The sequence below is a fragment of the Triticum dicoccoides genome, chromosome 7B (genome assembly GCF_002162155.2).
Source record: "Triticum dicoccoides isolate Atlit2015 ecotype Zavitan chromosome 7B, WEW_v2.0, whole genome shotgun sequence".
Classification (NCBI taxonomy): domain Eukaryota; kingdom Viridiplantae; phylum Streptophyta; class Magnoliopsida; order Poales; family Poaceae; genus Triticum; species Triticum dicoccoides.
Window position 1 is genome coordinate 331,942,169 of NC_041393.1, and position 8,123 is coordinate 331,950,291.

The window sequence follows — 8,123 nt, forward strand, 5'->3', positions numbered from 1 at the left end:
CGCCCCCTACCTCGTGGGCCCCCTGGTGGCTCTCCGACGCCCATCTTCTCCTATATGAAGTCTTTCGATGAGAAAAAAATAGAAGGCAACCTTTCGGGACGAGACTCTGCCGCCACGAGGCGGAACCTTGGCGGAACCAATCTAGGGCTCCGGCAGAGCTGTTCTGCCAGGGACACTTCCCTCCGGGAGGGGGAAATCATCACCATCGTCATCACCAACACTCCTCTCATCGGGAGAGGGCAATCTCCATCAACATCTTCATCGGCACCATCTCATCTCCAAACCCTAGTTCATCTCTTGTATCCAATTCTTGTCTCCAAGTCCGGGATTGGTGCTAGTAGGTTGCTAGTAGTGTTGATTACTCCTTGTAGTTGATGTTAGTCGGTTTATTTGGTGGAAGATCATATGTTAAGATCCTTTATGCACATTATTACCCCTCTGATTATGAACATGAATATGCTTTGTGAGTAGTTACGTTTGTTCCTGAGGACAAGGGAGAAGTCTTGCTATTAGTAGTCATGTGAATTTGGTATTCGTTCAATATTTTGATAAGATGTATGTTGTCTAACCTCTAGTGGTGTTATGTGAACGTCGACTACATAACACTTCACCATTATTTGGGCCTAGAGGAAGGCATTGGGAAGTAATAAGTAGATGATGGGTTGCTAGAGTGATAGAAGCTTAAACCCTAGTTTATGCGTTGCTTCGTAAGGGGCTGATTGGGATCCATATGTTTCATGCTATGGTTAGGTTTACCTTAATACTTTTGTTGTAGTTGCGGATGCTTGCAATAGAGGTTAATCATAAGTGGGATGCTTGTCCAAGTAAGGGCAGCACCCAAGCACCGGTCCACCCACCTATCAAATTATCAAAGTACCAAACGCGAATCATATGAGCGTGATGAAAACTAGCTTGACGATATTCCCATGTGTCCTCAGGAGCGCTTTTTCTATTATAAGAGTTTGTTCAGGCTTGTCCTTTGCTACAAAAAGGATTGGGCCACCTTTCTGCACTTTATTTACTTTTGTTACCTGTTGCTCGCTACAATTTACCCTGTCACAAAACTATCTGTTACCACTTATTTCAGTACTTGCAGAGAATACCTTGCTGAAAACCGCTTATCATTTCCTTCTGCTCCTTGTTGGGTTCGACACTCTTACTTATCGAAAGGACTACGATAGATCCCCTATACTTGTGGGTCATCACCCGCCGCCGCACGCCCTTGGCCCACGCGCGCGGATTTATTGTGGCGTCTGGGGGCCGGTTGCACTTCCCCAATCAGTTATTGCACGTGTACGTGCGCACTTATTGCGGGGTAGTGGAACGGGTGCGTGCAGACGATCCCACTCCCCCATGTTTGAACCGGGGGCTATAAATCGGGGGGAGGGGGGGCAGGGGGGCGGCGGACATTATTCTCGCTCGCGCCCTCCTGTCCCTTTGCTTTCGCCCTGCCCTTTGCAACTGACGCACTACGGCGCCCGCTGCTCCAAGCAGAGCTTCCTCCGTCATCCATCTTTGTCTTCCTCTTCTTCTCATCATGTCGCTGTCGTCGGGCTCCTGGATGGGCTCGAACATCACCGCCGAGGACATCACCCGGCTCCGGGCGTCGCAGTGCCTGCCGCAGGAGACGGACGTTGGCGTTCGCCTGCCACGCGGTGAGCAGAGGCCCCGGCCTGAGGAGCAGGAGTGCGTGGTCTTCCTTACGCACTTCGAGCGTGGATTTGGGCTGCCGGCAAGCGCCTTTTTCCACGCATTCTTGGAGTTCTTAGGGCTCCAGCCACACCATCTTGGCGCCGGCGCCATCGTCCAGCTTTCCGACTTCGTCACACTCTGCGAGGGGTACCTAGGGGTCAAGCCCACGATCGACCTCTGGGCGCGCTTCTTCTCCTTGAAGCAGTAGGGTCCGTAGGCCGGGGAGTTCGCCGATTGCGGTGCCGCCGTCATCTCGAAGCGGTTGGGGGCGGATTTCCCCAAGATCCCGCTAGAGGATTCTGCCAAGAAGTGGCAGAACTCTTTCTTCTACGTCCGCAACCAGGGCGCGAACCATATCAACCTTCCGCCCTTCGCCATCGTGCCGCCGCGGGCGAAGACGAACTGGGGCTACTCGCTCCGGCGCTCGTTGCAGGAGATCGTCAATCTCTACAAGCGGGTGACGGTGATGAGGACGTAGGAGGGGCTCACCGGCACCGGCCTCCTTGCCGCGTTCATCACTCGCCGGGTCCTTTCGCTTCAGAGGCGCTCCTGCCTCATCAGCGAAATGATCGGCTTGCAGGATCCCAACCGCATGGGGTCGACGCGGCTATCCGCGGAGCAGGTCGCGCGCGGTGTGAACGACATCTCCAAGGCCAACCTTGGAGAGGACTGGCGGTTCGGCAAGGCGCCATACAGCCAGTCGAACCCGGCACCGCAGGTTAGTGTCTGGTCTTCTTACTTTGCTGCCGCGCATCTTCTCATCCGTCCTGACGCGACGCGGGAGATTCTTCTGAACGCGATTCGGCATCCTTACGCCCAGGCTCCGTCGCAGGTGGCGCCGGTGGCGCCAGAGGAGTCCGCGGCTCCTGGCGAGGAGGAGGTGGCCGAGTCCGAAGCCGGCGCTGGGCGTCGCGCGGGTAAGTCTTGCATCTTTCTTTCCTCATTTGAATTGTTGATCGTGTCGCTTTGCGGGCGATGCTGACGCCGGTTGCTGGTGTAGTGGCGTTGGGCGGGGGAGGCGGTGACGTGGGCGGAACCGGGTCCGCACATGGGGCGGCGCTGAGCCGCCCGCATGGAAAAGACAGCGTCGTGCCACGACCCCGGGCCCCCAAGCACACGGCGGACCCGGCGGTGGCCGGGAGGCCGGCCAAGAAGAAGCGCGGCAGCGGGCACGGGAGGCTGGCCCGATCCCTGTCTTGACGGGGTAAGCTTCATTTCTTGTTTGCGCCTGGGTTTTTCGAGCTAGTCTTGCTTTTTTTTGCTCATTCTGCCTTCTTCTTTAGGTCGCCAATCGCGTTGGCGAGGGCGGCGGCGGAGGCCGCGGCCGCCGAAGGGGTCGCGTTCCGCAGGAGCCGGTCCGATCTCGCCGAACGGGGCGAGGTGGAGGGGCGGGCCAACTCGGACCTAGGCCTGGACCCAAACGACGCCGAGGTCTTGGCCTGGCGGGACAGGAACCAGGCCGAGGCGGAGCTGGAGGCACCGTTGGTCCAGGTTTGGACCGACACGGCGTCGGCATGGGCTCGATCCGGCGTGGAGCCGGCCTGGCGCGAGATGCCGGAGGGTACAATGGTGGCGGCGACGGTCTTTAAGCCGTCTTCGGTGAGGGAGCGCGGCTGTGGAGGCCGGGCTGAGGTGGTGATCCTCGACCAAGAGGTCGTGGAGGTGGGGAGCGATACCCATCCGTGGGCCGACGTGGTCGAGCGCGCGGGGGCTGATGGTGGTGGGAGCGGCGTCGTCTTGGAATAGGCGCTGTAGGCGGCGGCACCCGAGGTGCCGCCGGCTACGGAGGAGGTACCACGGGCGGCGGTGCCGGAGGCCACCCCGGCAGCTAGGCCGGTGGTGGTGATGCAGGGAGTCCCGGCGTCCGTGTCGTTGTCGGTGCCGGGAGGGGCATCTGAGGAGGTGCTGGCCGCGTCGCAAGCGGCCAGCGGGGGGCTGATACGTCTCCAACGTATCTATAATTTTTGATTGCTCCATGCTACTTTATCTACTGTTTTAGGCAATATTGGGCTTTATTATCCACTTTTATATTATTTTTGGGACTAACCTATTAACCGGAGGCCCAGCCCAGATTTGCTGTTTTATGCATATTTTAGTGTTTCGAGGAAAAGGAATATCAGACAAAGTCAAAACGGAACAAAATCAATCGAAGAAGTTATTTTTGGAAGGAAAGCCACCCGATGGACTTGAAGTGCACGTCAGGAGATACGGGAGGTGCTCACGAGGGTGGAGGGTGCCCCCCCGGGCGCGCCCCCCTGTCTCGTGGGGCCCCCGTAGCTCCACCGACGTACTCCTTTCACCCATATATACCTACGTACCCTAAAACTTCCAAAACAGAAGATAGATCGGGAGTTCCGCCGCTGCAAGCCTCTGTAGCCACCAAAAACCTCTCGGGAGCCCGTTCCGGCACCCTGCCGGAGGGGGATCCCATCACCGACGGCCATCTTCATCATCCTGACGCTATCCATGACGAGGAGGGAGTAGTTCACCCTCGGGGCTGAGGGTATGTACCAGTAGCTATGTGTTTGATCTCTCTCTCTCGTGTTCTCTCTATGGAACGATCTTGATATATCCCGAGCTTTGCTATTGTAGTTGGATCTTATGATGTTTCTCCCCCTCTACTCTGTTGCGATGAATTGAGTTTCCCCTTTGAAGTTATCTTATCGGATTGAGTCTTTTATGAGAACACTTGATGTATGTCTTGCCATGATTATCTGTGGTGACAATGGGATATCATGTGCCACTTGATGTATGTTTTGGTGATCAACTTGCGGGTTTCGTGACATTGGGAACCTATGCATAGGGGTTGGCACACGTTCTTGACTCTCCGATAGAAACTTTGGGGCACTCTTTGAAGTACTTTTATGTTGGTTGGATGAATCTGAGATTGTGTGATGCATATCGTATAATCATGCCCACAGATACTTGAGGTGACAATGGAGTATCTAGGTGACATTAGGGTTTTGGTTGATGTGTGTCTTAAGGTGTTATTCTAGTACGAACTCTTTTATAGATTGATCCGAAAGAATAACTTTGAGGTGGTTTCATACCCTACCATAATCTCTACGTTTGTTCTCTGCTATTAGTGGCTTTGGAGCGACTCTTTGTTGCATGTTGAGGGCTTATTATATGATCTATCTATGTTATTATTGTTGAGAGAACTTGCACTAGTGAAAGTATGAACCCTAGGCCTTGTTTCCTACCATTGCAATACCGTTTACGCTCACTTTTACCATTAGTTACCTTGTTGTTTTTATTATTTCGGATTACAAAAACCTTTATCTATTATCCATATTGCACTTGTATCACCATCTCTTCGCCGAACTAGTGCACCTATACAATTTGCCATTGTATTGGGTGTGTTGGGGACAAAAGAGACTCTTTGTTATTTGGTTGCAGGGTTGTTTGAGAGAGACCATCTTCATCCTACGCCTCCCACGGATTGATAAACCTTAGGTCATCCACTTGAGGGAAATTTGCTACTATCCTACAAACCTATGCACTTGCAGGCCCAACAACGTCTACAAGAAGAAGGTTGTGTAGTAGACATCAAGCTCTTTTCTGGCGCCGTTGCCGGGGAGGCTAGGTAAAGGGCACTCACTCACACCCCGTCAACTAAGCTCTTTTCTGGCGCCGTTGCCGGGGAGGTGAGTGCTTGAAGGTATATCTTTAGACCTTGCAATCGAATCTTTTTGTTTCTTGTTTTAGCACTAGTTTAGTTATAAAAGAAAACTACAAAAAAATGGAATTAAGGATGCCTCATATGCTTCATCTTTTTAATGTCTTTCGTGAAAATGATGGGAAGGAAAATTGTGCTCAAGTACTAGAAGAAGAATTACATCAAGCTCTTTTCTGGCGCCATTGCCGGGGAGGTGAGTGCTTGAAGGTATATATTTAGATCTTGCAATCGAATCTTTTAGTTTCTTGTTTTATCACTAGTTTAGTCTATAAAAGAAAACTACCAAAAAATGGAATTGAGTTTGTCTCATACGCTTCATATTTTTAATATCTTTCATGAGAATGATGGAAAGGAAGATTGTGCTCAAGTGCTAGAAGAAGAATGCACTAAAATGCTTGGTACTAAATCTTTGAATGATGAGCTTGATTGCAATGTTTTTAGTATGAATTCCTTGAATATCCATGATGCTAATGATATGCAAAGCCACAAGCTTGGGGAAGCTATGTTTGATGAAGATGATATTTTTTGTCCCCCAAGCTTTGATGAGCAAATTTATTATGATGAAAGCATGCCTCCTATGTATGATGATTATTGTGATGACACTTATGCTTTAAAGAATAATGATAACCATGAAACTTGTCATCTTGATCCTAATTTTAAATCATATGATAGTTATTTTGTTGAGTTTGCTCCCACTACTATTCATGAGAAGAATTTTGCTTATGAGGAGAGTAGTAAATTTTCTATGCTAGTAGATCATGAAAAGAATGCCTTATGTGCTGGTTACATTGTTGAATTCATTCATGATGCTACTGAAAATTATTATGAGGGAGGAACATATGCTTGTAGGAATTGCAATAATATCAAGTTTCCTCTCTATGTGCTTCAAGTTTTGAAGTTATGCTTGTTTTACCTTCCTATGCTAGTTGATTATCGTTCCCATAAGTTGTTTGCTCACAAAATCCCTATGCATAGGAAGTGTGTTAGACTTAAAAGTGCTAGTCATATGCTTCATGATGCTCCCGTTATGTTTCAATTCTTATCTTTTATGTGAGCATCATTGTCATCATCATGCCTAGCTAGAAAGGCATTAAAGAAAAGCTCTTGTTGGGAGACAACCCAATACTTATCCTTACTGTTTTTGTGTGTTCACATGATTATGCTACTGTAGTAATCATGCTTTATAGCTTTTGTTTCAATAAAGTGTCAAGTAAGACCTTTAGGATAGCTTACGGTGATAGTTGTGTTGATCCTGCTGAAAATCAGAAACTTTTGCACCCAGTATATTAGTTTTGTTAATTCACAGGAACGTGCTTATAATCTGATTCGTTTTGCTCTGGATTGGTACACAAATGCCTTAGGACTTCCTAATTTGGTAGGATTGTTGGAGTTCCAGAAGTATACGTTTGATACAGATTACTACAGACTGTTCTGTTTTTGACAGATTCTGTTTTCTATGTGTTGTTTGCTTATTTTGATGAATCTATGGGTAGTATCGGAGGGTATGAGCCATAGATAAGTTGAAGTAAAGTAGATATTACACCAATATGAATTTAGAATGAGTTAATTACTGTACCAATGTGGTGGTTTTGTTTTCTTTCACTAACGGAGCTTATAAGATTTCCTGTTGAGTTTTGTGTTGTGAAGTTTTCAAGTTTCTGGTAAAGATTCAATGGACTATGGAATAAGGAGTGGCAAGAGCCTAAGCTTGGGGATGCCCAAGGCACCCCAAGGTAATATTCAAGGACAACCAAGAGCCTAAGCTTGGGGATGCCCCGGAAGGCATCCCCTCTTTCGTCTTCGTTCATCGGTAACTTTACTTGGAGCTATATTTTTATTCACCACATGATATGTGTTTTGCTTGGAGCGTCATTTTATTTTGTTAGTATTTGCTTGATGTTAATTATATTAATGTTTTGCATCTTTAGTTTCAATAAAGAAGTCAAGGATAGCCTTTGCCATGCTTATTTTGCTAGTATACATGTTGCTGTTTGAAAACAGAAAGTTTACCGCTGTTGCAAAAATTCCCTAGAAAAGTCAAAGAGTGGTATAATGTTGAATATTTTTGCATATTGAGCTCTGATAAATTTATTACAGTGGGAATTTTATTTCATAATTTTTGGAGTTAGGGAAGTATGATGACTCTTGCATTCTTTACAGACTGTACTGTTTTGGCAGATTGCTGTTATGTTTGCATTGTTTGCATATGTTTGCTTGTTTAATGATTCTATTTGAGGATAGGAGTATTAAATATGCAGAGGCATTTAGTATGCAATGTTGAATAATAATTTTATTGATTTGTTACAGTAGAAAATGATAAGGTTTTGCATTGGTTTATACTAACCTATCTCACGAGTTCTTGTTGACTTTGTTGTGAATGAAGCTTTTGATAAAAAGAAGAGAAACCATGATATGAGAGGAATTAAGGGGACATAAAAGCTCAAGCTTGGGGATGCCCAAGGCACCCCAAGATAATATTTCAAGAAGTCTCAAGCACCTAAGCTTGGGGATGCCCCGGTAGGCATCCCACCTTTCTTATTCAACAACTATCAGTTAGTATCGGTTGAACCTAAGTTTTTGCTTCTTCACATGAGTTGTGCTATCCTTGCAATGTCATTTTATTTAGTTTTGCTTGAATACAATACCAAGATCTAAAATTCTTTAATGAGAGAGAGTCTTCGCATAGTTACATAATTATTTAGCTACTCATTGATCTTCACTTATATCTTCCAGAGTAGTTTGTCATTTGCTC